Consider the following 22,970-nt stretch of genomic DNA (forward strand, 5'->3'; position numbering starts at 1 on the left):
GAAAAGGCATTCTGTTAATCAAATATGGACAAAAATAAACCTTCATACTGTGCTAAGCTAAGCAAACATTATCTAGGACTGTTTTTGCCCTGTATTGGCGCGCCATTACGCCTGTTGTATACTTACACACACAAAATGTTTCCGTCATTTATTTATTTTTAATACACAAAAATACTAAACCTTGGAACTATTAAGAGTGTATCTCAATTATCTCAATCACTGTGAAGAACAATAATTATAGTGTAGGTGAGTTTCTACATGTTAGAAAATATTGCCTCATTTAAATTGTCATATAGCTAATTCTTTTCTATAAACTGTGTTTAGTTAGCATGAGCCTATTAAATGTTTAAACGCCATTTTACCTTTCTGCCTCATTTTGCACACAACACATAATTGTTGTTTTAGCTTTCAACCCAGAAGAGCTTCGTGATTTACATGAGAAATAATATGTTATTGCTCTTGTAGGAGAGTAGGGTCTGCAATCCTATGATCACACCAGATTTTTGCTTTTTGCTTCACTGATTTACGACTTTCCCTGGCTGTGGGCCTGCTAATCAGACCCACAGCCTAGCTGTTCTCTCCCTAAATTGACACACATGTACCTTAGGTGCATTTACCAATTGGTACTGGGCCACCTTATCAGTCCCTGTACAGTATACCATAGGTATCCAGGGCATAGGTGTACCCAGGGCCTACCAGGGGCTGCAGCATGTATTATGCCACCCCTGGCTGGCCATCCAAATCTGACACAACTGGCTGCACGACAGCTGGGGCAAGGTGGTATAATCACCCTTTGCTTTAGATATAGTAATCCTATATCTAACCCTAAAATGGATACATGTATTCCTATCAGTCACTCCTATGGCAGGCCTTAACAATCCTGAAGGCAGAGTGCTTGGAATTATGTGAGATGGTGCTCTGGCATGAGCTGAGCCCGTCTGCAGCTTGCGGAACCAAGTCCTAATAGCTGGTCCATGATAACGCATACCATATACTCTTAAGTGCATTATAATCCTCGCTGTTATTTGCTATCTTTGGTATCGCTTTATCAAAACATGTCGAGTAAGGTGTCATACGAATTGGAATACTAACCCCTCGCCAATTCTGGCGAGGGGGTTAGCATTCCACCCTTCTAGAGGGACACAACATGTATGTAACTGTGAACTCCGGTTAAAGCTAACTCGAGCCTCAGCATCACAAAATGGATGCTGCCACCACAGACACAAGTCTGACCTCCTGCTGCTGGGAGTCCTTCCAGCGAGGAGAGCTTGGACAAAGGGTTTCCTGTCAGGGGCGGTGCTAGCACCATCCCAGACAGGGCTTTGTGTATCCCAAGTAGGCAGGGCTGAGAGGAAGGTGACTGCAAGTGGCACCCCGGTGCTCACTATGCATCTGCCGGCTTGAACCAAATACAGGGGCACACCAGCCCCTGAGCTGGGGAAAGTCCGGACAAGGGAGAGGGGTGTAACCACCCCCTCCTGGTCCCACCCATGGGCAGGACCTAGTCGCGTGCCTGCCCCTTTTTTTAGAATAAAGGTAGGAGCAGGCCCCCTTCCCAAATTAGATAATTCAGAATCTTGACTACTTTCCACGAAAGGACTCTTGACTATTTCTGAAGACTCTCCCTTGTGGCTAAGGAGTAGCCACCCTGCACCCTCAGGCACCATCTAAGCATTGCGGTTTGCTGTAAGTCCATCCTCCGGATCAAGACTGCCCAGCTCGACGAGACCCGGATTCCCTGGCATCTCTACCTGCATCATCAGCCCAGCTGAGATTCGTGGGTGTGACGAGACCTGAAGGGACCGGCCATCTTCAAAACTGCACGACGCTTAACGAGCACGACCGCCGAGGGATCCTCGAGTGAGTGCTTTGGGGTTTGAGAAGCCATGACCCTGAGCAGCTCCAGCACCGAAGTCCAGCACCCCAGCATCCACGAGATCTGCGTGGGGCCCTTCTGCTCTTTGCTGCTCACCGCGTTGTCCGGTCACTTGCCTGCTGGCTAGTGGCCCTCCTGACGACGAAACACGACGATTACACCGCTGGTCTGGTTGCTCCGGACTGGCCCTTGCTCCCTTCCAAGAGAGGAGCACCCCGGACCCTCCTGGTCCACTCCAGACGCCATCTTGACTCCACCGCGTGGGCTTGACTTTGCCAAGGTTTGTTGTCCCAATCCTGGGTCCAGCATCGCCGACAGCAGACACCTTCGTGGGACAGCTCGTACCTCCAGCCTGGTCGCCGACAACGCCTCCTGGTCCGAGGGACAGCAGAGTCCAGCGTCGCCCACTCACCTGGTCGAGGTGACTTCATCCGGTGCCATCCTGGTGCCCACCTAATCACTGGCTAGCGATTAAGAACTGAGTCCCCTCTGCTTTCAGGTCGTCTCCATCACCGATCCAGGCTTGGATCCCTCCGAATATCTTCACTGGTCGCCTGCCAGCAACTTCTTCTTTCAGGCTCCATAGACTTCAACGAGGAGTCCCGACGTCTTTTGAACCCTATGCAGCCGCAGCCCCTGGGCTAGGTAACCTGAGCATTTCGGTGCTTCAACGTAGGTTCACGATCTAAGTGTCCAGATCCTTTGTCGTTCTCAGTCTATCTAGTCGGATTCGTCCGATAACAGTAACTTTGTGAATACTAGCTTCCATAGACTTTGTCTTCGCATCCGGCGTGAGATTGCACACTCTGCACCCGATCTCCTTAGGCCTCCTGCTCCTAACCTTAGGGTTCAGTAGTGTAGTCCTAGCGATCCTGAAGCCTCTGGATCTTGTTACTTACCTGCTAGTATTTCGCATTCCACTTTTAGTGTATATGGTTTTTCGTGCCCCTCGGGCATTTGTGTAAATTGTGCGACTTAAAGTATTTTCGTAAGAGTTTTGTTGTGTGCTTAGCTCCCTGACTCATAAAGAGATCAGGGTAGACTTGTTATAAATAAATATCCTTTTATTTTCATAACAACTTGTGTGGTGTCCTTTCACTTGGTGTTCAAGGGGTATATGTAATGGTATAACAGCTGGCTTAACACGCCCTCTAGAGTTTAGCCTAAAGACTGCTCTTGTCCATGCTACTAGGATAGCTGGTCTATAAGGTTGACTTACAACCAATCATCAATAAGGGTCGTTTGGTATGATACACAGTGATCACTAGAATAGTGAGCACTATATATCAGGCCAACTTCTCACATTGGTGAGCAGCGGTTGGGATTTAAGCTTGCTGTTGTTTTACCACACGTATCCTAAGAATATCATTTGAAAGATCACATAAGTACCAAGGTACATATAACTTAGCTTAGAATACTCTGAGTTCTACTGAACCAGCTGTTGTAGTGTAACAGGGCTTAGCACACCCTGACTACAACTCTTAGCAAGGGATCAGTAGGCAAACAAATAGTGTAGGTAAGTGCACCACTTACACCTCACTAGAAAAGCATGTCTGACAAAGAAGAGAACACAGAGGCTCCCCTTATGTCAGTTGACCCTCCACCGGTCATGTCAAGATATGCAGCTCTTAGCTTCCAGGAGAGGAGACAAGTGTGTACGTCCAGGAAGCTAAAACATCCCTACCTACCATCCCATTTCTGATAGGTCTCTCAGAGACTTATGATGCAAGGAGGGCTTCTAACACAGGCCCTTCTAATCCAGATGGGAGTATACCCTCCTTAGAGGGAACCCTTGGGGACCCTGACCTCAACCTCAATGGAACAGGAAGTGAAGGAGAGGAAGAGGATCAGGAGTTGTCAGGGGATGAGGCAGACAAGGGTCAGGTAGTAGTCAGTAGACTCACCAGGACCAACTTAAGCAGGCATGAAAATGGACTTGGGGGACCCCCAGGCCCACTCTCAGGCAGGCTTAACATTGGGAATGGACGAGTTAGGTCTCTCTCCAGAGGCTCTAACAGATCCATTCATACCAATGGCTCTCAGGCCTCTTCTCACACAGGCATGACATCCCCTCAGAGAAGAGAGCATGAAGCTAAGATGAGGAAGTCAATCTGAGGATTGAGAGGGAAGAACTAGCCCTTGCCAAAGAGAGACTTGCCTTTGCTAGAGAGCAGAAATTGAGTGGGGCATACCCCACTGGTGGCAGCATTATCCCTAGAGAGAAAGACAGTGGTTTAGACACTAGACACCTGAGTAAGATAGTGATCCCCTTTAAACAAGGGGATGACATCCACAAATGTATGACTGCTTTGGAGAGGGCCTGCACTGTCCAGTGCGTCCCCCAGAGTCAGTGGGCAGCTATCTTGTGGCTCTCCTTTGAAGGCAAAGGTAGAGATAAGCTCCTCACTACTAGAGCTGAGGATGCTAACAATTACCAAGTCCTGAAGAATACACTGATTGATGGGTTTGGCTTAACAACTGAGCAGTACAGGTTGCTGTTCAGAGACACCCAGAAAACTCAGTCTCAGGATTGGACTGACTTTGTTGATTGTGCCACTAAGGCTCTAGAAGGCTGGCTATTGGGTAGTAAAGTTACTGACTTCACAGGATTGTATAATCTTATTATGAGAGAGCAAGTCTTAAATAATTGTCAGAACCAGTTATTACACCAGCACCTGGTAGACTCTGATCTGACCTCTCCACAAGAATTGGGTAAGAGGGCAGACAAATGGGTCAGAACCAGGATTAGGCCTAAGAACCAGGGTGGTGACCAAAAGAAGGAATCAACCAAGCCTCAAGAGAAGGGTGGGAATAAATCTTCTGATCAAACCACTGGGCCCCAAAAATCCTCTGAAAAGGGTGGGTCCCAAAATCCTTCCAATTCCCAAAAGAAACCTTATTGTCATACCTGCGAACAGGTAGGCCATTACAAAACTGACAGCAATTGCCCAAGGGCCAACGACAATAAGGAGAACATACCCCCAAGTAAAACTTCCCAGCCTCCTGTTACTACTAGTAGTAATCCCCCAGGTGGTGGGAGTGCCCCCAAGAATCTGGGTGCATTTACTTTGGGAGTTCCTGGGGACTCTGGCCTAACCAGGTCCCCTGACTTAGATACTCTTGTCTGTGAGACTGGCATGGGGTTTGCCAACTTCACAGCTTGTTCCAACACTTTGGGCAAGTACAGACAGGAGCCCCTCATCAATGGTTCAAAAGTTGAGGCCTACAGAGACACAGGGGCTAGCATCACCATGGTGACTGAGAGCCTAGTCCCCTCAAGGCAACTTATACCTGGAGCCACATACCAGGTAACCAACATTGATGGAGTGCAGAGAGATCATCCCATAGCAGTGGTCAATCTCAGCTGGGGAGGTGTCACTGGCCACAAGAGAGTGGCAGTGTCACCAAACTTGCCTGTAGATTGCCTACTGGGGAATGATTTAGAGATCTCAGCCTGGGCTGAGGTAGAGCAAGAAACCCATTTTAAAATGGTAAACCTCCATGGTAAGGTTAGTGGGGCAGTGATAGCCACAGCCCCAGTCCAAGAAGTCCTCCCTGAACAGATCAGGAGGGCTGTGCCAGTCACAGCCCAATCTCAGACAGATTCCTTTCCTGAACAGGTTGGCAAGGCTGTGATGGTCACAGCCCATACCCAAACTGAGTCCCTTCCTGAAAAGGTTGGTGGAGTTGTGATGGCCACAGCTCAAACTCAGACAGATAGTAGTGTTGTGAAGCCTGAAACTATGGATCACTCCACTCAGACAGAGAGCATTGAGGAGGAAGAGAAATCTCCCTCCCACCAGACTCTAGGAAAGGATCAGCCTCCTCAGGGAACTGATCTGACCCCTTGTGAAGGAACTGCCCCAGAGGTAGTCAGGCCTAGCCTGGCGGAACCCCTGATGTCAGTGGACCCTTCCAAGGTGGGACCCAGTCTGGAGCAGGTAATCTGCCCCTCTCTACCCTGCCTCCATCAGCCCAGGGCTGTAGAGGTCAGGAAGGCCAGTGGTGGACCCCAAAGGGCCCCCTGTCCAAAAGAACTCCCTAATCAGCAGATTAAGGGCACTGAAGCTAGTAGTCCTAGCCAAGTGAAAATAAAACAAACTCCTGAGGGATCCCCCTTAAACTTAGTTAGGGACCTCCCACAGATGAACACTGTTGGGCACAGCCAAACCTGGGACCTGAGGGCCCCAAACCTGACCTGTCCCTACAGTAAGCCAAACAGAGGGACCCAGCCTCCAGCTTTAGGTAGCCAGAGGTTGACCCTGAGAGCTCACAGCAACTCAGTCGTGGAAAGAAAGGCACATATGGTGGATAGTGATTGGAGGAAGTTGAGCCCAACATTAGCTGAGTCTCACTTCAGTACTCCATCTCAGCACAAGCCTTTTACTTTGCCAAAACACACCACAGGGAGAGATTCCCTATGGTGGAGACCCTCAGACACCCTTAGGGTGAGGGATTGCTTAGTGGACCATGAGATAGGAGGTAACCATGCCAGTGCATATACCACCTCATATGGCCACTCAGGCAATATAGGCTTACCTAGTCAAGGATAGCCTTATCTCCTTTCGTTGGGGGGGGGGGGGGGGGGGGGGGGTTATGTAGGAAGGTGGATATCTGACTATGGTTACCCCCAACTTTTTGCCTGGTGTTTTGCTGGTTTTTCGACTTAGTTGACCTGGGACCCTGCTATTCAGGGCCCCAGGCCCACTGCTCTCTCTGTAAAATGGGTTCCATGTACCCTAGGTACATATCTAATTGGATACTGAGTCACCTTATCAGTCCCTGTACAGCATACCTTAGGTATCCAGGGCATAGGTGTACCCAGGGCCTACCAGGGGCTGCAGCATGTATTATGCCACCCCTGGCTGGCCATCCAAATCTGACACAACTGGCTGCACGACAGCTGGGGCAAGGTGGTGTAAACACCCTTTGCTTTAGATATAGTATTCCTATATCTAACCCTAAAATGGACACATGTATTCCTACCAGTCACTCCTATGGCAGGCCTTAACAATCCTGAAGGCTGAGTTATTGGAATTATGTGAGATGGTGCTCTGGCATGAGCTGAGCCCGTCTGCAGCTTGTGGAACCAAGTCCTAATAGCTGTTCCATGATAACGCGTACCATATACTCTTAAGTGCATTATAATCCTCGCGGTTATTTGCTAACTTTGGTATCGCTTCATCAAAACATGTCGAGTAAGGTGTCATACGAATTGGAATACTAACCCCTTCGCCAATTCTGGCGACGGGGTTAGCATTCCCCCCTTCTAGAGGGACACAACATGTATGTAACTGTGAACCCCGGTTAAAGCTAACTCGAGCCGGGGGCGTGGCCTGGAGCCGAAGATGGTGGACGTGTAGCCCGAGAGCTCCGTCCGTAATCCTCTACACTAGCTGAATATCCTGCTTCCCCCACCTGCGACCCACCTGATAATTGCACCGGAGGTCCCCGGGGGTGTCCTTCTGGAAGCGGAGCGGTGCTTCTCCAATCCGCCCGCTCTGCTGACGCTCTGACACGGCTGCTTCGGCCGCGGCCTGTTGCACAGGGTGAAGCCCCGGGCTCGAGTGGGCATTCTCCCCGGTCTCCCCATAGCCTCTGGCGCGGTCCGATCGGGACTCCGCGCCGGACCACAGAGGCGGACACCAGCGGCTGACATCGCCTGTAAAGAGGTGAGCTGATCCTACGGCGACCCTACGGCCCCCGTATCCGCTGCGGAGCCCTGCCCGGCCGCCCTGCTGGGTGACCTGCGGATCGAGCGGAGGCATTCTTCAACTGGCTGACCGCCTTGAACTACGCGGTGGGCAAGCCGCCCGTTACCTGCTGCGCCACCCGGGACTGTGGGGCGGACAGCGCCAGACATCTGACACCAGCACAGCTTGCTCCGGACCCCCCCCGGGCACTGCAGGCCTCATAAGCAGTATTTTGGCGCCATCTTGTCACTGGGACCCGGACGGGGAGAGTTTCTCTGGCCCACACACTGGCCAATTGGCGGAACCGCGACTAGGATTCCACGCGGTGCGACGACCTGCGGAGGGCGGTGTACCCGGCGGTGAGCAGAGGGCGGTGGACTGCAGACCCTGGATATCAGGGCGGCCGGCCCCGGACTGCGGCAAAGGGGTGAGACACATGCGCTGCGGGCCTACCACCACGCACTGGCCCAGGCTACTCGAGTGCACCTGCGTAAGGCCGATTCACTGGACACTTGCAGCAGGCCGCCTTACTTCCTTCATCTGTTCTATGGGGAGCTAAAGTCGATTCTGCACACGGGGCCTCCCTGAGGAAGCCGCCTATACTGACACTGACGCTAAGGACAGGGATTCTACGCGCTCCCTGCCAGCCCTGGGCCTGTGCTACTCCCACCCTTGACCGCCGCTCCCTGATCCTGCGGTGGACGCAGCCCGGCGCCCGGAGTGGACACGGGAGCGGGCGGCGGCGATCTGCTGTGCCCTTTCCGGCGTCACCCTGCTAACAAGAGCCATGGCAAGCAAAGGGGCAAGACTCATGGACAGGGCGCTGCGACGGACCTGCAGTCCACGGGCTCCGAGGACCCTCTGGCCTCCTCCAACATGGACATCATTCCGCCGACTGGGAAAAGGTCCCAGGACGCAAAGTTGGACCTTATCCTTAATGAGATACGAGCGACTCGTGAAGCCCTGGAATCGCGTATAGACAATATGGCGACTGGCCTATCACTACTAAGGGCGGACCATAACAAATTGGCGGAACGAGTGGCGGAGCAGAAGATAGCACTGAATGACCTAGTGCCACAGCAGACGGAGCATTCCACGAGGCTGGAGGGAGTGGAGAAACAGCTTAAACATCTCTGGGATAGGGTGGATGAGGCAGAAGGACGTGCGCGCCGCAACAACGTCCGCATCTTAGGCATTCCAGAGAGAAGTGAGGGGAGGAACCCCACCCAATTCGTGGAGGACTGGCTACGGAAACTGGTGGGCCAAATAGATCTCACTGCCCTGTACAGCGTGGAGAGGGCACATCGGATGCCTCCTCGGCCCCCCAAACCAGGGGCGCCCCCTCGTCCCCTGATCGCGCGCCTCCTTCATTTCAGAGACTGGGACACTGTGTTGCGTGCGGCCAGGGAGAAAGCACCGATACGATTTGAAGATAAAAACATTTCAGTCTATCCTGATTTCACGCCCACTGTACAGCGCGCCAGATCCACATTCATGGGTGTCAAACGCAAGTTAAGAGACAGAAATATGAAGTATGCGCTGCTGTTCCCTGCTCGGCTCAAAATCTTGCACGACAACAAATCCCACTTCTTCGACTCACCAGAAGAGGCGGAGGAATGGATGGAGGTCACTCTGACACCGCCGACCTCACAGGACCCATTCGGGGAGCACCAGGAAGGCGGCCGCAACGAAAGCGGAGATACACCGGACAGACGGCACAACACTCCCGACCCGGGACTCCACTCTTCCCATGGACCCTCTGTGAAGACGCATCCTCCTGATGCTCGGGTGGAGAGCCACCCATCGTCATCTCACCGGCAGCAGCTCACGGAGGAGGCACTAGCAGCACACGACGCCCAAGCACTTAACGACAGGCACTCCGCCACCACTGACACACATACAGAGGTGTCAGGCTCAATGGACAGCTTGCCGCTGTTCCCGAAAATTACAGCCCAAATGGCGGAGGAGTTCTGATTTGCTGAAAATATGATCCCCTCCAGGTGGTAATGTATACTTGAACTCCCCTCCCCCCCCCCCTCCCCCTCCTTTCGCATGTGGTGGGTTGCATGGGGAACCCACTTTGTTGAGGACTAACGAGCCCATGCAGACCGTTCAATGACAGTCGACAGAGGCCTGTCACCCCCCGGTATGCACACGGACTCCAATGACTTGTGCCCACGTTGGGCACCACAGTTTGGATCCCGGGCACGTTGGCTTGGGGACCTTTTTGTTAAGGGGTTATTTGTTTTCACGACACACTCACCTTATCTCAACGCAGAACTGACATGGGGCCTAGGGCGTTTCACTGGGTCGCACCACATGGATGGATATGGGGCCACTTAATAATTACCAACTGTGCACCTGGAACGTGCGTGGCATGGGAGCAGTCCAGAAACGCCATAGAATTTTGGCCCAGCTTAACCGCAGGGGAACCCAGATTGCATGCCTGCAAGAGACACATTTGAACGCCTCTGAAGCTGTGAAGCTGCGCAAGAAATGGAGGGGACAATTATTTGCCACCTCCTATTCTGCGTTTTCAAGGGGGGCAGCGATTTGGTTCCGTGGCTCTGTCCCCTTTCAGATGTTAGAGCATAGAATCGATAAAGAGGGCCGATATGTATTTGTGCGGGGGCTGTTAGACGGGGATGCTGTTGTATTTGGGTGTGTTTACTCGCCGAACTCTAATCAATCGGAGTTCTTGTTAACGGTGAACGGGGTGCTGACGGAATGGGCTGATGTTACGCTGGATAGGTCACATCCCCCTTTACAGGCGACTGAGAGTAGGAAACAAGCGGATGCTCTTAATCGATGGGCTGAGGGCTGGGACCTGACTGATGCATGGCGCAGTACACACTCACAAGAGAGGGAATATACCTTTTTCTCCCCACCACACCAGCTTCATACTAGAATTGACCACATTTTCTGTTCCCGCTCCGTAGCAGATACAATTGTTCAGGCCCAACACATGGGGAAAACTCTGTCTGATCACAGCTCTGTAGAACTCACATGGCAGTGGGGCAGGCGACTAGCCCCCATCCCCACTTGGAGACTGTCCCCAGATCTCCTTGAAGACTCAGTATTCCGGGCCTCCCTGTCCGACACTATAGTAACATATTTCTCCACAAACATGAACACGGCCAGCACCCGTCAAGTGGAGTGGGACGCATTTAAGGTCTGTCTTAGGGGGGCAGCCATGGCCGCTGGAATGAGCAGGAAAAGGGAGATAATTAATCAACTAAAGGAGGTGGAGGGCTCCCTAGCTTCCCTAGAGAATGAGGCTGCCGGCACACATGCACCCTTCACACCACTACAGGAGGCTCACATTCGACACGCAGAGCTACTGGAAGACCTGAGGCTCCTAGACTATAGGGAATATACGAACAGGCAGCATGCACAAGCGGATAGAGCTGGCCCCCTCCTAGCCCGCATATTACGGGACTCCCCAGTGAGCCACCCCATTCTGAGAATCTTGGACCAAGCAGGAAATCCAGTCACCACCCAGGTCGGGATCAACACTGCGTTCAGGGAATACTACACAACGCTGTACAGTCCCCCACAGCCCCTTCCCGAGGTTGCATTCGAGGCCTTTACGAGGGACTTAACCCTGCCTCGACTTACAGACGGGCAGGTCAAAGACCTTAAGCGCACCATTACCATAGCTGAAATCAGACAGGCAATACGCGCCCTTCCTAAGGGTAAGACCCCTGGGACAGATGACCTACCAGCCGACTTTTATGCAACATACATAGACCTACTAGCCCCACGGTTACACGCTATTTACTTGGAAGCTCTGCGGACAGCCACCCTACCGCAATCGTCTATGCAGGCGTTAATCACGTCCCTTTTGAAGCCTAATAAAGAAGGGCTTCAGATGGCTGACTATAGACCCCTGTCCCTTCTCAATACTGACTCCAAGATATTGAGCAAGGTGCTGGCATCAAGGCTCATGCAATATGTACCTCAGCTGGTCCACTCGGACCAATGTGGTTTTGTCCCCGGCCGCAATACAGCCATGAACCTCAGGCGACTAGCCCAGCTCATGCTCGGTGACCGTGAGGACACGAGCTCCGAAGGCTGCATCTCCCTGGACTTGAAACAAGCATTTGATTCCCTTAGATGGGATTACATGTTCGACACACTGTCGAAATTTGGGATACCCCCCGAATTCCTCGCCTGGGTCAGATTGCTGTATACAGCTCCCACAGCTAGAGTGCGCACCTCAGGTCATATATCAGTTCCCATAGCTATCGCACGGGGCACCAGACAGGGCTGCCCACTTTCCCCCCTCCTATTTGTCCTTGCCCTTGAGCCGATGCTCTGTAGGCTCCGCCACATGGCCCCCAGGTTTGGCATTCTGCGTCATGGGACGGCACATATAGTGTCCGCTTATGCGGATGATATTATCTTATATTTCCGGGACTTGAGGAGCGACTTGAGCCCTGTTGCCCAGGTATTTGAGGTCTTTAGGTCGATCTCAGGCCTGACCATAAGCAAATCCAAATCATATGGCTTCACATTTGCAGCAACTGGTCTGACTACTCCGCTACCCTTCGCCCCCCACGAGTTCCAGATAGCTGAAACCACCTTCAGATATCTGGGGATGCAGATTTATAGGGAAGCAGACCAGATGATCGACGGTAACCTTGGGAGGGCCATCAGAGCACTGAAGTCGCAGATACAATTTTGGCTCACACTACCACTCTCTATACCCGGCAGAGTGGCGATATCCAAGATGGTGATGATCCCCCGCCTTCTCTACCACTTCACTAACTTGCCACACCTGATCCCGGCAGCAACCTTTAAGACCCTAGACACTCTACTCACCGAACTTGTGTGGGGGCACTGCCGCAGGCGTATAGGTCTGTCCAAGCTGCAGCTCCCCTCTGAAGCCGGTGGCATGGGTTTGCCTGATTTTAGGGCCTATAACTATGCGTGTCAACTGCAATGGCTGGCCTTCTGGGTAGCGGGTCGCAATCTTCAGGAGATTAACATGACGGATAGGGATCATGCATTGGGGAGAATACACACGTTACTTTTGCCCAACTCGGTTATACCGAGGGATGTCCCGCCTCTCCTCAAACTGGCGATAACTTACTGGCGGAAGGCGTTAAAGTACACGTCCCCTGGGTTGTCCTATGCCCCCACGATCCCGCTCTTGGGTATCCCACTGGCCACGGGGACTCTGTCGGCGGACTCGCTGGAACAATGGCATGACGCCGGAGTGTCGCACGTGGGTGACCTGTTCGCGGAAGAGCACCTACTGTCCTTTGCAGACTTTAGAACTACCCACGGAGTCCCTGGAGGCACCTTCCTGCTACACTCTGGCCTTCGCCACTATATCACACATAAGTGGTCCCCTAGGGGCATAGAGCCAGCTACAAATCCTCTCATCACCATGCACTACCTGATGGGCACGGGCGCCCACCTTACAAGGTGGCTCACTGCTAGTATTAAGAAGGGGAGGGCTTTCGATCTGTCACCACTCCAGGCAGCATGGGAAGTGGACATTGGTAGGCCCCTGAGGGATAAGGAGTGGGAACGTATCCTTCAGTTTCCCAAAAAAGTAGCTAGGAACCCCAAGTTTAAGTTCATTCAGTCGATGCTTCTACACAGAGCCTACCTGACCCCACGCCGCATACACATGATGTTTCCTGATGCGAAAAGTAATTGCCCCCGATGTGACACCGAGGACGCAACACTAATACACATGCTTTGGCAATGCCCCAAACTAGGATACTACTGGACCACGGTCCATGAATTGCTCCAGGAAGCGGGTGCTTTGACCCGATCTCCAACACTGGAAGACACGTTACTGGGGTTGGGGCCCTCACAGCGCACTAGAACCGTGGCGACACGTTTCGCGGACCTGGCCCTGTTGCTGGCGAAGCGTGCCATCACGATGAGGTGGAAGTCAGCCAGACCTCCCGACCCGGAGTTGTGGAGGGCGGAAGTGGTGCGATGGGGTAGGGCAGAGGGAGTTGCACTACAGAGGGAGGAATACAGGGGTCTGAGGAAAACGCCAATTTCACTGGACTGGTATACCATATTAGGTATGTTTGAAACTGGGGGAGACGGGGAAGACGAGGGTGCAAGTGCCTCTTCGAATGCACGATAAATGTGTCCTTGGCCGGACTGACATGCACTGTCACTAACCGTGGTGCGCTAAGGAGAGGTGCGAGGAGTCCCCCAATTTACATTCTCTGTATTGGTCTCGTTCCACCTATGTGTACAATCGAATGGAGCCATATGTTGTGATTCTCTATGTGCCCCAGTCTAATGATTGCTCAATTATATGTTTTTGTGAGAGTGTCGGATGGGTTTGTTTAGGGCGGGGGGAGGGATAGTTTTGACAGGGGTTTGTATAAACTGTGACGGTTACTGTCACCAACAAAATGAAAAATTGAGACAACTATGCAATTATATGTTCTAAGCAACCTTATGTATGTATTACTCTGTTTCCCTCCGGGACTGGAAATTTCTGTGACTGCTTTACCTACTATGCTAATAAACAGATTTTCAAAAAAAAAAAAAAAAAGCTAACTCGAGACTCAGCATCACAAAATGGATGCTGCCACCACAGACACAAGTCTGACCTCCTGCTGCTGGGAGTCCTTCCAGCGAGGAGAGCTTGGACAAAGGGTTTCCTGTTAGGGGCGGTGCTAGCACCATCCCAGACAGGGTTTTGTGTATCCCAGGTAGGCAGGGCTGAGAGGAAGGTGACTGCAAGTGGCACCCCGGTGCTCACTATGCATCTGCCGGCTTGAACCAGTTCCAGGGGCACACCAGCCCCTGAGCTGGGGAAAGTCCGGACAAGGGAGAGGGGTGTAACCACCCCCCTCCTGGTCCCACCCATGGGCAGGACCTAGTCGCGTGCCTGCCCCTTTTTTTAGAATAAAGGTAGAAGCAGGACCCCTTCCCAAATTAGATAATTCAGAATCTTGACTACTTTCCACGAAAGGACTCTTGACTATTTCTGAAGACTCTCCCTTGTGGCTAAGGAGTAGCCACCCTGCACCCGCAGGCACCATCTAAGCATCGCGGTTTGCTGTAAGTCCATCCTCCGGATCAAGACTGCCCAGCTCGACGAGACCCGGATTCCCTGGCATCTCTGACCTCTACCTGCATCATCAGCCCAGCTGAGATTCGTGGGTGTGACGAGACCTGAAGGGACGGGCCATCTTCAAAACTGCACGACGCTTAACCAGCACGACCGCCGAGGGATCCTCGAGTGAGTGCTTTGGGGTTTGAGAAGCCCTGACCCTGAGCAGCTGCAGCACCAAAGTCCAGCACCCCAGCATTCACGAGATCTGCGTGGGGCCCTTCTGCTCTTTGCTGCTCACCGCGTTGTCCGGTCACTTGCCTGCTGGCTAGTGTCCCTCCTGACGACGAACCACGACGATTACACCGCTGGTCTGGTTGCTCCGGACTGGCCCTTGCTCCCTTCCAAGAGAGGAGCACCCCGGACCCTCCTGGTCCACTCCAGACGCCATCTTGACTCCACCGCGTGGGCTTGACTTTGCCAAGGTTTGTTGCCCAATCCTGGGTCCAGCATCGCCGACAGCAAACACCTTCGTGGGACAGCTCGTACCTCCAGCCTGGTCGCCGACAATGCCTCCTGGTCCGAGGGACAGCAGAGTCCAGCGTCGCCCACTCACTTGGTCGAGGTGACTTCATCCGGTGCCATCCTGGTGCCCACCTAATCACTGGCTAGTGATTAAGAACTGAGTCCCCTCTGCTTTCAGGTCGTTTCCATCACCGATCCAGGCTTGGATCCCTCCAAATATCTTCACTGATCCCCTGCCAGCAACTTCTTCTTTCAGGCTCCATAGACTTCAACGAGGATTCCCGACGTCTTTTGAACCCTATGCAGCCGCAACCCCTGGGCTAGGTAACCTGAGCATTTCGGTGCTCCAACGTAGGTTCACTATCTAAGTTTCCAGATCCTTTGTCGTTCTCAGTCTATCTAGTCGGATTCGTCCGATAACAGTAACTTTGTGAATACTAGCTTCCATAGACTTTGTCCCGCATCCCGCGTGAGAGTGCACACTCTGCACCCGATCTCCCTAGGCCTCCTGCTCCTAACCTTAGGGTTCAGTAGTGTAGTCCTAGCGATCCTGAAGCCTCTGGATCTTGTTACTTACCTGCTAGTATTTCGCATTCCACTTTTAGTGTAAATGGTTTTTCGTGCCCCTCGGGCATTTGTGTAAATTGTTCGACTTAAAGTATTTTCGTAAGAGTTTTGTTGTGTGCTTAGCTGCCTGACTCAAAGAGATCAGGGTAGACTTGTTATAAATAAATATCCTTTTATTTTCATAACAACTTGTGTGGTGTCCTTTCACTTGGTGTTCAAGGGGTATATGTGATGGTATAACAGCTGGCTTAACACGCCCTCTAGAGTTTAGCCTAAAGACTGCTCTTGTCCATGCTATTAGGATAGCTGGTCTATAAGGTTGACTTACAACCAATCATCAATAAGGGTCGTTTGGTATGATACACAGTGATCACTAGAATAGTGAGCACTATATATCAGGCCAACTTCTCGTTTGGGGGGGGGGGAAAGGGGGAGGGGTTATGTAGGAAGGTGGCTACCTGACTATGGTTACCCCAGATTTTTTGCCTTGTGTTTAGCTGGTTTTCGACTTAGTTGGCCTGGTTCCCTGCTAATCAGGGCCCCAGGCTATTTGCTGTCTCTGTAAAATGGATTCCATGTACCCCAGGTGCATAACTAGATTGGCTTGGGTCACCTTATCAGCCCCTGTACAGAGCACTGTAGGTGCCCAGGGCATAGGTGCATCCAAGGCCTACCAGGGGCTGCAGCATATCTTTTGCCACCCCTGGCTGGCTATCTAAAATTGACACAACTGGCTGATCACTCAGATGGGGCAAGGTGGTGTAATCACCCCTTGCTTAGATATAGTATGCCTATATCTAAACCTATCTGGACACACATATACCTATCAGTCACTCCTATGGCAGGCATTAACAATCCTGGAGGCAGAGTGCTTGGTTTTATGTGAGATGGTGCTCTAGCATGAGCTGAGCCTGTCTGCAGCTGTCGGGATCAATTCTCTAAGCTGTTCCGGGATAATGCCATACCATATACTATTAAGTGCATTATAATCCTCGCGGTTATATGTTAACTTTGGTTTGGCTTTATCAAAACAGGTCGTGTAAGGTGTCATACGATTTGGAATACTACCCCCTCGCCAGTCCTGGCGACGGGGGTAGCATTCCACCCCTCTAGAGGGAGACGACATGTTACTTTGCTAAAACGCGGATGATTTTAAAAGAGCCTCAGATCCACAAAATGGATGCTTCTGCCACAGACACGAGTCTGACCTCCTGCAGCTGACCGAAACTCAGCCAAGGAGGCCTGGACAAAGGGTTTCCTGTCACAGGGAGGTGTTACACCACCCCAGACATGAGATAGTGGATTGTAGCAGGGAGGTTTGAAAGAAACCAGACACTGCCTGGGGCGCACAAGGCTGCCCCTTGCATAATCCGGCCAAACCGGTTCTGGGGCACCCCAGCCCCAGTCCCAGCGCGGCCTGGATCAAAGGAAAGGGGTGTATCCACCCCCTTCCTGGGTCCCACCCATAGGAGGGGACCTAGCAGGTAATCCAGCCCCCTAGATTGGTATAAGAATGGGAGCAGTGCCAACGCACTCAGATTATCCTGATGAAACATAAGAAACGAAACTCTGGACCCTTCGACATCCTACTCGACGTAGAAGACTGAAGAATCTCCCTTGTGGTCAAGGAGTGACCACCCTGTGCAAATAGGCACCATCCAGCACCTCAACGTCTGCTTTGTTGCAGTTCCCGCCGGAACTCGAGCGACAGAGATCGACGAGATCAAGCTTGCCTGCCTTCTTACAGCCCGATCCACAGTTCCTGCAGAGCTGAGACCCGTGGAGGCGACCGGAAGCGTGGGGCACGCCATCTTGAAAAGACCACGAGACGCTGACCGTGCAGCCCACGAGTGACCCTCGAAGCTGTACACCGGGGGTTGAGAAGCCCCAACCCTGAGCCACTCTTGCACCGAAGTTCACCCCTCTACACTCGACGAGTGCTGCGTGGAGCCCTTCTGCTTTCTTTGGCTCAACGCGTTGGCCTGGTCACTTGCCAGCTGGCTTGTGGCCCTTGTGCCGACGAAAACCTAAAACCAACTTGTGATTCTGGTTGCTCCAGACTTGCACCAGCTCCTCTGAAAAGGAGCACCCGCTCTGACCCTCCTGGTCCGAGTGAGAAGCAATCTTCCAGTCCTGCGTGGATTGCTCTTGCCAAGTGTTGTTTGATCCGATCTTGAAGCCGACAGCGCCGACGGTGAGAGCCTGCGTGGGACAGCTCGTGACCCGCTCCTGGACGTCGCAGATGCCCCAGAGCCCACGTGGCAGCGGAGAGAAGCTCCTCGACAACTACCTGATTGCGCCAGACATTGCCTGGTTCCGTCCTGGTTCCACCCTGGTCACTTATGAGTGACCCAGACTCTGTCCTCTCTGTTTTCAGGTACTTTTCTACTCTGATCCACCCTTGGATCACACCGGACACTTCTCCTTCACATCGCCTGCAGCATCTTCAGCTTCAAGCACCAAGAACCTGCGTGACGAAACCCGATGCCACTTCGACCCTATGAACCCGCTTCCTGTGGGTGAGGTAACATTGCAACGCCGGTGTTCCCACACTGGTACACACCTCTAGGGCCTGTGTCTTAAGTTTTGTCCATCTAGGTTCAGCGGAAGTATCCTAAAACTCTATTTGTGTAACTTTTACGCACCATTGACTTAACATTGGTGCATGCGTGTGCTTTAAGCGCTGCACCCGAATCCCGCGGGCTTTTCCCGACTTCAGCATTGCTTGTCCCAACTGCTCCCAGCGATTCCCTAGGCCCTAGGCCTAACCACTGTTCGATTGGTATCTCTTATACCACTTTTTTAATATATGGTTTGAGTGGCCACCCGCCCTCATCCATAATTGTGCAACTTTGTATGTTATACTGTACTTTTGATTTAACGCTTGTGCCCCTTTGCTCATAAAGAGTACTGGGGATTATTTTAGAAATAAACACATATATTTTTATAATATATACTTGTGTGGTGTCCTTTCATTTGATATTACAGGATTGTGATTGGTAAAACAGCTCGCTTAACACGACCTCTTGAGTTTAGCCTTTAAGGCTGCTTAGTCTATGCTACCATTAAGTTAGCTTGTCTATAAGGTTGACTTACAACCAGACACCATAAGGGATTGTTTGGACTGATACAAGGTGGTTCCAGAATTGGAAACATCATATATCAGGCCAACTTCTCACACGCTTCCTGGAAGGTGGAGGCTTTGATCAACCAGTCGTCCAGTTACGGGTAGACAAACACCTTGTTCTTTCTCAGGTGCGCCATGCATGTTGAAAATGTCCTGGGTGCAGATTTCAGTCCAAACGGTAGCACGGTGTACTGATAGTGATTGGTGCCGACTAGAAAGCGCAGGAACTTCCGGTGTTTCCATGCAATGGGCACATGGAAGTACACATCCTGAAGATCTATTGCGCATAGCCAGTCTCCTCTTTGCAACTGAGGATAAATCTGGTGCAAAGTCAGCATGCAAAACATTTCCCTGCGAATCCACTTGTTTGCTTGTTACAAATCCAGAATGGGCCTGAACTCGTTCTTGTCCTTCTTGCGCGACCAGGAAGAACAGTGAGTAAAGACCCTTTCCCCTTTGAGGCAAAGTGACGTCTTCAATCGCCCTTTTTCTTAACAGGGTATCGGCCTCCTCTTGGAGCTCGCGCAGCTGGAACTGTGAGCGAACCGGTGGAATTGCTGGAGGATGGCAGACAAAACGAAGACTGTATCCATTGCAAACAATATTCAGCACCCATTTGTCGAGAGTAATTTTTTTCCACTCTGCCAGGTAATTTTGTATGCTTACCCCCACCGGAGCGGGTAACGGACGAGGGGGAAGTAGCACCTCAGGGTTTAGACCCAGCCGGGCCTTTGTTCGCCGAGGAGGAATGCTGGCCACCTCTGCCCCTCTGACGCTTTTGGAAAGGCTGCCGCGGGTACTGCTGCTGCTGTTGTTGCTGCTGGCCAGCCTGCCTACCTGGGAACCATACTTCCTCTGGAATGGGCGGAAGGACTTCCGTTGTACTCTGGTATTTCCAAACCAACTGCCTTCAACGTCTCCACTTCTACCTTCTTGCGGGCCATCTCCTCATCCGCATGTGTCCCGAAGATAATCGATCCAGAGAATGGCAAATTTGCGACTCTCTGCTGCGTCTCCGGTTTGAGAGGGGTAAGGCGCAACCAGGAATAGCGTCTTAAATTAATGCCATGGCAATAACCAAGAGCCACCAGGAGAGAGGCGTGAACCGCAGAGCTGATGACTTCATTGGAGACCATCATGACCTCATTCAATATCTCTTGGAAGTCTTCCCTCCTAGCCCTCGGGAGGAGCTCAATAAACTGTTGCAGAGATTCCCACAGGGCGCGGTCTCTTTGTCCGGAGGCACCGTAGAAGACGGAGCAGTAGCATGCTGTTTCTTGGCTGCTGTTACGATGACAGAATCCGGTACAGGATCTGACCTCAGGAATGTCGGATCAGAATCCTGGGGCTTGTACTTCTTTTGCAGCCGAGATGGAGCAGACTTCACAGAAGCCGGGGTCAGAAACAGCTCCATGGCCGGTTCCTCCAGTCCTGGCAACAAGGGCAACAACGGGCGAGAGAGATGCCGTTTGTGCAAAGTCTCAAAGATCACTGAGGTAGATAGTGTGGGTACCGTCAATGTGATCCCTAACTTCGCTGCCCCCCTCAGCAGCACCTCCTTAAACGTCACGTTTTGTAGGAGGGGAGTCCGATAACGTTGAAGAATACCTCCGGTCACTCAAGGAGCCCGTGTAACGGGACCGCGACATGTCCCTCCGATGACGGGACCTTGTGGAGGAGCGGAGTCTACTGCGAGTGCGATCTCTTCCTCTAGATCTTGACCTAGATCTCCTGGGCCTCGCTGGAGCCGCCGGTTTTGGAGGCGGCGGAAGCAGAGGAGTCGGCGCCGGAACCTCAGGCCGCTGTTGTGGAGGTCGGGGAGGCGGTGGAAGAGGAGGCAGGGGCGGTGTAGGAGGTGGTGGAAGCGGAAGAGTCGCTGGAGGAGGAGGAAGCTGCGGAGGAGGCATTCTCTGAGGCAGCGGTGGCGGTGTAGGCGTCCTGGGCCTAGAAGGTGAGTAGGTCCGTGAATACTCCGATTCCGATGATCTCACCACTCTCCTCTTCTTCTGAGTAGGCCTCAAAGAAGATGTTCTGGAGGTAGACCTCTTCTTGGCCGAGCGCCGGTGTCGCCGCGACCGGGAGCTCGCCGATGAAGACAGACTGACCACTGAGGCAGGGGACACTGTCCTGGTACTTGAACGTCTCCTCGACGTCGATTGTTCCTTCCTGGACGTGGAATGTCTTCTCCTCGACGTGGACTTGCCTCTCCTCAACGTCGACTGTCGTGTCGACGTTGATGGCAAACGGCGTTACAGCCTCGACGGCGAACGCCGTCGCCTCCTGGACACATCTCGGCGGCGATGGTGTGTTGACGCCGGTGAAGTCCTCGACGTCGAGCTCGTCCGAGGTCTTGACGTCCTGCCCCTCGATGTCGAGCGGCGACGCCGCTTGGACCCAGAGCCCTGGGTCGACGGGGAGCAGATGGTGGTCATACCTCTCGACGCCGATGTCGAAGCTATAGACGACGACCGGGATCTGTGCCTTTTCTGGACCTTTTCTTGACTGGGGAGCCCCCCAGGTGCTGAAGTACGGGCAGAGGATGATGACAGAGTCCCTCCATGCCCAGAAGTCCCACCTGGTTCTTCATGTCTCCTCTGCTCCAGGCCTTGGAGACAAATCTTCTCCCTGTCACACAGGGTCCTCCTGGAGAAAGAGTGACAGATATCACAGGAGTCAGGGACATGGGTGTAAGGGAGACAGAGTATACATACTCTGTGTGGGTCAGATTTAGCCTTCTTCCTACCACACTCAGGGCACTTGTCAAATAAAGCTGGCATATTCGACAAAAAGAGGTGGTAAAACTGGATTATTAAAATCACAGCAAACGGAAGAGGAAGACCCCAGACGTCGAGTGAAACACTCAAAACACTGAAAAAGTGCAAAAAATTGAAGAAATACCCAAAAAGGGAGAGCTCAATGCTCCTGGATCCTGCTAGCAGGAGCCAGAAAAAAGAACTGAAAGTAAAAGGACTTTGGCTGTGCATCCTGGGATACCGAGGGTCTCTGAAGAGTTCCTAAAAAGGCACGGTATCCCTTTTCCAGACACATAATGGCAGCCTATGGGGGCTTGTCTGTCCAACCCTTCCTCTCTATCATTTCAAGGATTTTGGTTAAGGAAAGTTTCTCTATTAGTGAAACTTGGTGATATATGTAAAATTAGATTTTATTTGGCTATCCTTTTCAATTTAAGCTGAAGTGCTGGTCAGTGTAGCCTTGTGGTTATAGGCTGCATTATTTGAGTTTGATTCTCTCTTAAGTGTCTATGCAGGACTGCAAAGAAGACAGCTGAAGAGATGATTTTTGATTGCTCCGGGGTCCCCGCACATGGGCGGGGCTATTCACTAGATTATGACTATACACAGAGATCCCCTACTACAGAAGGGGGGTGTAAAAAAGGCACCAAAGCATATTGGACCTGCATTAGGAGAATCTAATTAAAGAAAATGGTTCTTATGGTCTAAATACCTTGTAAAAACTGAAGTAAAGGGTCAATTCACCATGGAAGGTGAACACATAAAGAGGATGCGGTACTAAGGAGGGACTAACACACAAGTTACTACTTGTGTAACAATATATCTGTAAGAGACATTAGTTAGTGATAGATTCCTTACCTTAGAATATCCCCAGGCGTCAGACAGGATCTGGAAAGATTTTTCGTCAGCAGTACCCCTGCTCGTCGGTAGGCCTCCTCGTAAGGCTCAGCGTACATCTCTGGCGTCGTAGTCACCGAGATGACATCGCTGGAGGTCCTTAGACGCGTCCACACGAGTGGACGTCAGTTCTGTACACGACTTTCTGCGCCAGGCACGCAGAGCCATGCAAGATACTGACCACTGGTGCATTGAAACTAGGGCCCTGAAAAGGGATGCCCTTAATCCTAGAAATCAGTTCGCAGACCTGGGAGGATGGGTGGGGCGGTGTTCTGACCGACTTTTTCGGCCCTCCTTTGAGGGAGAATGATTGAAGGTGACTCCAGCCTATTACCCTTCTAGTGCAGAGATTAGAACTATAAACAGGGCCTATTCATAAGGCACAGTAGTGCACTTTCGTACCCTTTTCCTTAGATCAGGGCTTATAAACGTATGTTAGGGGATAGATTCATTAGTATTAGTGATAATCCTTCCTTTTGCAAGAGTGTTAGTA

General features: G+C 51.9%; 1 protein-coding gene across 1 annotated transcript in view; it reads right to left on the bottom strand.

Annotated features, from left to right (window-relative positions):
- RNF17 (ring finger protein 17) overlaps positions 1-22,970 on the bottom strand; it is a 2,333,865-nt gene that overhangs the window by 702,970 nt on the left and 1,607,925 nt on the right. The window lies entirely within an intron of this gene.

This window comes from Lissotriton vulgaris, chromosome 8 (assembly GCF_964263255.1).
Source record: "Lissotriton vulgaris chromosome 8, aLisVul1.2, whole genome shotgun sequence".
Taxonomy (NCBI): Eukaryota; Metazoa; Chordata; class Amphibia; order Caudata; family Salamandridae; genus Lissotriton; species Lissotriton vulgaris.